This window comes from Dreissena polymorpha, chromosome 8, assembly GCF_020536995.1.
Source record: "Dreissena polymorpha isolate Duluth1 chromosome 8, UMN_Dpol_1.0, whole genome shotgun sequence".
NCBI classification, from domain to species: Eukaryota; Metazoa; Mollusca; class Bivalvia; order Myida; family Dreissenidae; genus Dreissena; species Dreissena polymorpha.
The window spans coordinates 67279243-67289284 of NC_068362.1; positions in this window are offsets into that span (position 1 = coordinate 67279243).

Consider the following 10042-nt stretch of genomic DNA (forward strand, 5'->3'; position numbering starts at 1 on the left):
AGGTCAATGTCATACTTTGAGCTCGAATGTCAATAATGGCCGTACATGAGCTTGTCCAGGCCATAACTATGTCGTTCATTGTGAGATTTTAAAATCGTTTGGCACATTTGTTTAAAATTATTGGACAGTGTGTCGCGTGAAAGAATTATGTCGAAATCTCCAAGGTCAAGGTCACACTTTGAGTTCAAAGGTCAAAATGGCCATAAATGAGCTTGTCTGGGCCATAACTATGTCTTTTATAGTGAGATTTTAAAATCATTTGGCACATTTGTTCACCATCATTGGACGGTGTGTCGCGCGAAAGAATTAAGTTGATATCTCCAAGGTCAAGGTCCCACTTTGAGTTTAAAGGTCAAAAAAGGCCATAAATGAGCTTATCCGAGCCATAACTATGTTGTTCATTGTGAGATTTAAAAATCATTTGTTCACCATCATTGGACGGTGTGTCGCGCGAAAGAATTATGTTGATATCTCCAATGTCAAGGTCACACTTTGAGTTCAAAGGTCAAAAATGGCCATAAATGATTATGGCATACTACTTCTTAGAAATCGCCATAATTTAGCTTCTCTTTTTTGTGAAGACAGCATGCAAAATAATCTGTGTCAATGCGGCACGTGGGGGTATACGTCACGTCTGTGACAAAGCTCTAGTCAAGAATACAAGATTACATTAAGAAATTCTTAACAGTGAAAGTAACGACATGTTAACAGATCGCTAAACATTATAATAATGTCATCAGGTTTTCCCATAGTTTGTACAGGTCGATTTTGTCGAGCCCACTTTCAAAAAATATAATGAGTCTGACAACCAATTTAAATCAATGCACCACACATGCTTATCATTTGGACAAGGCGTGTTGCATGTTCAACTCGTCTCCGTAGCTAAATGGTCAAGTTACCCAAAGAGGCCAAAGGTAAAATTTGTTAATGTACAGGCTGTTCATTCACCATTAGCATAATCATCAGCATCATTCAAAAGACAAGTTTAAATAACTTACACAAATATACAATGTGTGCAAATAGCATGGCCAATGCAAGAAATATGCGAGACATCGCTAAAAGGTCATTGTTTTTAGTAAGAAGCCATTGTAATTTGCTCTATTATGACTCAACGTATGACATTCTTAACCAAGGACTCGACCTCTTGCCAGCAGAGGTATACTTCTGGAACGACTTGACACAACTTCCTTCGACTCATGCGTGTGGGCTGTAGCCCTCACCATTATTTAACTGCGTCGCAGTTACGTTTTGATCTCAGGTGGTATGGCTGTCGACCCGCATTAATGCCTCAGACGTCGTTACATGACCTATCATCAATGGACTATAATGATGCAAATACGATGGCGCAAGACAAATTAGTAGCTGTTAAGGACTTTCGATATCCCGCGACGAAAACATTATCGATTGTGTCCTGTGCATGCATTATTCCACGCCGCAAATTTTTCATCTCTTGAAGACCAGTTTTATTTATTTGAAAGTTGACAATGCTCAGGTTTAACCAATAATCGTTCTGCGGATAAGACATCGTTTACAGGCGGGGCTATGTGGCCCCTAATGAGATTGCGCCACATTTAGTCAAGCGCGGTGGGGCGTTTTCTCTGCTATGCTATGGGGATTCCACCAGATGCAATCTTACTAGGTGATTTGGCTTCAAATTGTTATCAAAACTGCTTATCTATGACCTTCGCACCAGGTACAAAAAAGTCGAATCCATACAAAAGGCTGTTCAGAAATCTTAATGTAACACAACAATTTACCCTTACTTTTGGTTTTGGGGTAAAATATTGTCTTGTTAGTTTTGTATGCATGCATATCTGTGAATGTGTAGTAATGCTTAAAAATGTCTTAATACCAATTAAGTAACATGTTTGTTTCACTATTTCATTACCTTTTGCGCTCATCTACTTTGATATGTCATGCTATTGTTATAGTTATAGTTAGTATTACTATTAAAGCTCCTCTCACCCCTATATATTGTCGTTGGTCTTTCGTTTACGTATACTTAAAAAGCGTAAATGTATTCATATGAAAGATTAACACATTCGCCGTCCCTTTTGGGGGCCTCGGTTGGTTCTTATCAGTCACATGATGTTTAATTACTGGCTTGACAGGCTAATTCTTTCTGTCATTTCGCACGCAATTGACACCTGGCCTGGAAGACCATCGATCCGCCCACTTAATCGCGTGGTCTGTCAGATAGAAAACACAACGCAAGCTAGTAAGATGCCAAAGTAGAGGTTATCCCTAGAGGTTAGGCCCCCTTTAAATGATAGCTTGCCTGAGTTTGAAAATGATTATGGTTCGACGATAAATATGGCCGCCAGGGGGTGGGACATTTTTCCTTATACGGCTATAATACGTGCATCTATGAACATGAAACAATTCTTTAAAAAAATGCCAATCACTAATACTCATTGCGGGCTAATTTGACGTTTACATCTGATCTCTATTCATACATGGATGGTGTAATGTTGAACTTGATATAACATAAATTGATTTAATAACATATCTCTAAGTTTGTTAGTGTTACAGCCTAAGATAAAGTACTTTGTAACAATATGTTTCTGAATAATTTTTAATAAGCTACCCATTCGCCACGCAGGCTGTACATTTCCTCGGTAGTTTAAGCGCTATGTCTGTAATATACATTTTTAAATTATAAATGACAAGCATTACCAATGCATAATCATTTTTATGCACCCCTTCGAAGGGTATATTGTTTTGCTCATGTCGGTCCGTCCACCGAATGGTTTCTGGATGATAACTCACGAACGCTTACGCCTAGGATCTTCATGAAACTTCATAGGCACATTGATCATGACTCGCAGATGACCCCTATTGATTTTCAGGTCACTAGGTCAAAAGTCAAGGTCACGGTGACTCGAACCAGTAAAATGGTTTCCAGATGATAACTCAAGAACGCTTACGACTAGGATCATAAAACTTTATAGGTACATTGATTATGACTCGCAGATGACATCTATTGATTTTCAGGTCACTAGGTCAAAGTCACAGTGACTCGAAATAGTAAAATGGTTTCCGGATGATGACTCAAGAATGCTTACGCCTGTGATCATGAAACTTCATAGGTACATTGATCATGACTGGCAGATGACCTCTATTAATTTTCAGATCACTAGGTCAAAGGTCAAGGTCACAGTGACTCGAAACAGTAAAATGGTTTGCTAATGATTACTCAAGAATATTTAGGCATAGGATCATGAAACTTCATAGGTAAATTGATCATGACTGGCAGATGACCCCTATTGATTTTCAAGTCATTAGGTCAAAGGTCAAGGTCACAGTGACAGAAAACGTATTCACACAATGGCTTCCACTACAACTGACAGCCCATGTGGGGGGAATGCATGTTTTACAAACAGCCCTTGTTACGATTTCACTTGATGATTATCCATAAACAATTATAATTATTTAAACATTTTTGTTCGTTAGGAAGTTTCTTTATTTTGCTTGTAAACAAAGCAACACAAACATTCTTTTTTTGAATCTATGAAAATATGTTTTAGAAAAAAAATATTTTGCCTAACTGTGTACAATTCCAAGTAAAACATTATTAAGGCACGATGGTGTTTATGCCAAACTGTGTACAATTCCAAGTAAAACATAATTTAGGCAAGATGGTGTTTATGAAATGTATCACTAAGACCTCAGAAAGGTCCTTTCAAAAGATTTGTTTTACTTATTTTCGTATTGAAACTCTAAGTTAAAGCAGACAATTAACACATTCTTAACAAATTCTTCATGCACATGGTTCAATATATTGCACAGTTGGACACATCATCGCAGACGAAAACGAATATTCAAATTTAACCCCTTTTTTATAAAACTAAACTATCAGCGGCAATAAATAAAAGAAAATGTACGGATATCACAACATAAATAAAATGCGCACGTGTGTGAATTAGTCTCTTTGTGTTGGTCAGTCTAACCGCCCTCTTAAATTGAACATAAAGCATTTTATTTAGACACACACATTAAATAAACAAGAGCTGTCATCATAGGATGACTTATGCCCCCTATAAACGCTTGATAGAAGTTATGAGCTTTTTTCGAAACCAAAACGCAGATTTCGAAACCTAAACACGGACCCTAAGTTCAAGGTCAAGGTCACAGGGGTCAATATTTGTGTGCATATGGAAAGGCCTTGTCCATATACACATGCATACCAAATATGAAGGTTATATCTCAAGGAACATAGAAGAAATGAGCATTTTTCGAAACCTAAACGCAGATTTCGAAACCTAAACGCGGACCCTAAGTTCATCGTCAAGGTCACAGGGGTAAAAATGTGTATGCGTATAGAAAGGCCTTGTCCAAATACACATGCATACCAAATATGGAGGTTATATCTCAAGGGACATAGAAGTAAAGAGCATTTTTCGAAACCTAAACGCAGATTTCGAAACCTAAACGCGGACCCTAAGTTCATCGTCAAGGTCACAGGGGTCAAAATTTGTGTGCGTATGGAAAGGCCTTGTCCATATACACATGCACACCAAATATGAAGGTTACATCTCAAGGAACATAGAAGTTGTGAGCATTTTTCGAAACCTAAACGCAAAGTGTGACGGACAGACGGACGGACAGTCCGATCACTATATGCCCTCCTACCGGTTGCATAAAAACGTAAAACCAAACAAACTACTTCCTTCACAACTACATTAAAAACTATCAATATTTTAATAAAGTATTCAATGTTGATTTCTTATACTTTACCTTGGCATTGGACCATGGGACCTTTAGCAAGCACTCGACAGTCCGTCTTATCAAGTACAAGAGTATCCATCAAGTAATAAAAAAATTGTGATTGACCTTGGTATAATTCTGCTGGTCTTTTATTAAAATGTATACATGCTGATTCAGAAATATTCCGGTTTAAATGTTAAGAAACTATTTTCTTGATAGTATCCAGAAGTCTGACCTTTATCATAAACCAGCATCTCGGGCTTATCATACTTAGTTTTTTCGGTTTTCTTAACAAAATCCATCTTTGCTGGAAACTGTCATATGTTAGAGAAATGTTCTATACAATTGACCTTCAATCTTGTTTGTAACTTTGACGTAGGCCCATGGTTTTTCATCCACCAATCTGACTTATCGTGATTCTCATATCCTTAAACAATCAACCCATGCTGAATTAAAGTTGACCACAATGTGTTAAATACTAATTTCATCAACTTGACCTTAAGCTTTCAGTGTTACAACCTAAGCATTTGACCAAAGAATGTATTTCTTTGTGCGAAACTCTCTCTCTAACCATGCTCAAAACTTGCAAACAATAAAAAATTGCCCTTAATGCTTAAACAACTTGGTAGATTGGCATCTTTAAAACTCTCGAACAAAACGAGTTTTGCATATGGTTTGTGAAACGATGATTCAATATTAAATATTACAATGATCTTAAAAATACTTTGATTTATATTTAAATTTCCCGGACAGGCTATTGGCGAGGGTATGCTGTGAAGAAGTAAGTGCATTTGTAAAACAATTTGGAGTATACATAGTTGTATACCATATTTGATTATCTGATAAACGACATTTAATGAAACAACAAAACAAATCAGTGATTCCTATTTTTTATTGACATGTGATACATGCGATTGCAATAGACGAGTTCATATTGTGTGTATGCACTGAAACAAAACGCAAATTTAAACAGGAGTTCCGCGGTCGGAGACAAATGCCCCCCAAACAAGGCTTTGAATCAATTTTAATAGGGGTCATCTACTGTCCAAGGCCAATGCACATGTTAAGTATCAAGCCAATCAGTCATTGAATGTGTTGATGAGTTATTGATCGGAAACAATTTTTATAATTATAGTGATAGTGACTTTGACCTAGTGACCATAAATTTAATAGGAGTCATCTACTGTCCGAGGCCAATGCATAGGGGAAGTATCAAGCCAATCAGTCGGTTCGTTGGTGAGTTATTGATCAGAAACGATTTTCCCACTTATTTTGACAGTGACCATGACCTTTGACCTCGTGACCCAAATATCAATAGGGGTCATCTACTACCGAAGGATAATGTACATGTGAAGTATCAAGCCAATCGGTCAATGCGTTAATGAGTTATTGATCGGAAACGAACTGGTCTGCCGACAGACCGACATCCAGCAAAGCAATATAACCCCTCTTCTTTGAAGTGTGGGGGGGGGGGGGCATACAAATGTAATGACTTATACAGGTTAAATGAGTATCTGCATACAATTTCACTAACATATTCAATAGTTCAATACACGAACAGCATGGCCCTAGGAAACTATATATATATGTGTGTGTGTGTGTGGATTACGCAGAACTTATGGAGCTCAGTCAATTGCCCCTCAACATGACAAATGTGTCAAGTTTCAATCGAAAACCTTATAGATATTTTGATAGGAATAAGGCATGTTTACTTTAACCGAATTTCTAAGTTAAAAGGGGCATAATAGACAAGTTTCACAATACTACCACTGTTGCTATTTTTGATATCACGTAACGCGTCGAATTTCAGAACGAGGCTGAACGTGTAACTTTCTTGAGCGGAGAATATCGATGATTGTTAAGCTGTTGATTGTTATTGTATACATTCGGAAATTTCATGAGCATTGCCACTGGTTACAATGACGTCAAACATACGCATACAGGCACGTGTTTAGTCAATAAATGTATTAGAAATTATAATATAAACTTTAAACATTCTAACACGTAAATAAGAATTCAACGACATACTATTTAGAACCATTAGTATACGTTTATAAATTGTATTTCATCTTACTGTGAGTTACCCTTGACCATCAGAGTCAAGGTGGTCTGAAGACTCAGCACCGATCATTAACCCATTTAAGCCTAGTGGAATCTCCCATCCTTCTAAATTGGATCAATTTATTTCCAAAATAAGGGATGTCTGGTATATTTATTTCTATATTTAGAATATTTCTTACAGAAATTCATTTAATCAAACAGCGCAGACCCTGATCAGACGCCGCATCATGCGGTGTCTCATCTGGGTCTACGCTGTTTGCAAAGGCCTTTTTTCTATACGCTAGGCATAAATGGGTTAAACAAAACAGAGATATACAAAAGCCGTCTTATACAAAACATAGCATTATATAACCATAATTCTCAAAGGTATGGGTGTGTTGATGTGTGATATTTTTCATGAACGATCGACGGAACGTGTTGAATAACCGTACGACAAAGCAGTATAAAAGGCCAAGTACATGAGACTATTTAAAAGTTATGTTAATTTTCATTTTTTAATTGCATACATTTTCTTTTTCAGTGAATGGCAATATTGCAGACTGAACTGTCTATGTATGCAAGTTGATAACTCTTTTTATTTTCCTGATTTTAAGTGACAAATATAATACATCTATAATCTTTGTATTTTTCGGATACATTATTTAACCCCGTTGTGGTGGACGATAATGCTCGTTTTGATCATGTTGTTCCGTACACTAACGTACACTGTATAAAGGACTAGGCCCTACTAAGTGAGGGAGTTTTTTTTTTGCCGGTACCCTCTAAATACGTTTAATGTTAAGCATTACAATTTTTAAATATTTAAAACGCATAGTTATTAAGCGCTTTAATAGGTATCCGGACTTTCGTTTCCACGGACAATCGTTCTTAAGCTAATGTTTACAAAGCCGACATTCGTTCCTACGTTGTTTTGACTACCATGACATTCGTTCCAACGTTATTTTGACGATCCGGACAATCGTTTTTACATTATTTTAACAGTCCGAATATTCGTTCTTACATAATTTTCACGATCCGGACATTCGCTTCTTAATAATTTTTTCATCTGGACATTCGTTCATACAATTAAAAACAATGCCTTAACTGTGCGAACAATGTGTACATATAATATAAACATATATGTATATATTGTAATGGGCTATTCTTTCAAATTCCAACATGGAACTTCTAACGAACGAACGCGGTCAGTCTGTGTTATGCTTTGAGGGTCACTCGTACGCCAAGAAACACGCGTCTAAGTCTACAATACGGTGACCATGCAGTGAAAGTCTCCCCGATTGCGCAATGTTTCGCTAATTTCAGATATCAGTGTTAGTCGATACAATAATTGTTAACGTTCATGCTCAAGAAAAAGTCTTAAAACTGAATAAAAATATAAAAAATAGCACATTATTTTAATCATGACACATTAAAAATACCAGTTAAAAATTGCTCTTAGTGTCATATTAATTTTGTTAAATTGCGATTATAATGACCAGGATAGCAATAAAGTAAGAACCAATGTCCAGGTTGTCAAAATAATTTAGGAATTATTGGCCAGATTGTCAAAATAACGAACGAACGATTATCCGTGTTGTCAAAACAACGTAGGAACGAAATGTCCGTGATTCACTTTATAATTAAACTGGCTAATATCTATCCAGTATTTATTTTCTGACAATCTGGACAAATTACTTTTAATTTGAGTATTTGGCGTTAAATGAGTCCTAGAAAAGACTGCGCACAACTTCTACAAGGAGAAGACATGTAGGTATCATAAATTTTGTTTATTGACCATGCATCTGCTACGCGTGGTTTATGACAACTTATAGTAATTAAGTATTTGACAGCACAGAATGGGTTGTGCTGAACACTGGGGAATTAAAAAAACCACAGATCAATCATCGCGCTCAAATGAAGAGTGTCAAACTGTGTGCAAATATTTAAATAAAACAAGAACTTGAATCAAGAACATTTATTTAATGCATAAACACTTAAAATGGAATTTATATATTACTGATAATTCAGACAATGTCATCTTGTGTTGACAATATTATTACGTCGCCGAATGTTAAAAAAGAATGAATAAATGCAATCAGATGCGGCGTTGTGTGGCACTATTAGCAATGAATGCACGTTCAGCCTCGTTCTGGAATTTTGCGAGTCACGTGACTTCGCCCTCCTCTCAAGTTTGGCTTATTGTGAAAAGGGTCTATTCTGCTCACTTGCAGTTAAGAGTTATGGAAATCGGTGATCTTATGAAATTACCTGTATCGCATGCATAAAATTTAAATTGAATACATGTAGGGGAAACGGAGATATGGATATTTTGGACATTTACCGTAACCAAAGCATTACGCGTACCTCGATGCCGATATTTTGAATGAAAATAATAGCTTAGGAGATAAAATAAATCGAACTTTGTAAATGGGGCGATCATTAATGATGAGCATTCATGCCAATGTATTCAGAAGCCCATACTACACCCCGAATGTAAGGACCGGACAGGAACACAAGATCCAACAAAGGGATGTAAGATACAAGCTCCAAGTAGCCACTATGACCATGCCCTTGAGGCAAGATGCATAGTTGTTGGACACAACACATTGTGTTGATACAATGTTCACTTGACATCACATCATGAACTACATATATATGATACGCACCCGATATTTTCAACACAAAACATGCGCACACACACGCACGCACATGGATGTGATTAAAACTAGTTTAAGCCCCTTGCAGTTATCATAGCTGGTCATAAAACCGCCAATTCCAACTAGAGCTTTATCACAGACGTGACGTATACCCCCACGTGCCGCACTGACACAGACTATTTTGCATGCTGTCTTCACAAAACAAAAGAAACTAATTTATGGCGATTTTTAAGAATTATTATACCATTATCATGTAGAGCCATTTTGACCTTTGAACTCTTGAATTCTTTCACATGACACGCCGTCCAATGACTGTTAACAAAATTAATGTACAGAGCCATTTTAAAATCTCACAATGAATGACATAGTTATGGCCCAGACAAGATCATTTATTGCCATTTTAGACCTCTGAACTAAAAGTGTGACCTTGACGTTGGAGATATCGACGTAATTCTTTCGCGCAACACACCGTCCAATGATGGTGAACAAATGATTTTAAAATATTACAATGAATGACATAGTTATGGCCCGGACAAGCCCATTTATGATCGTTGAACTCAAAGTGTAACATTTACCTAGGAGATATCGACGTAATTCTTTCGCGCGACACACCGTCCAATGATGGTGAACAAATTTGC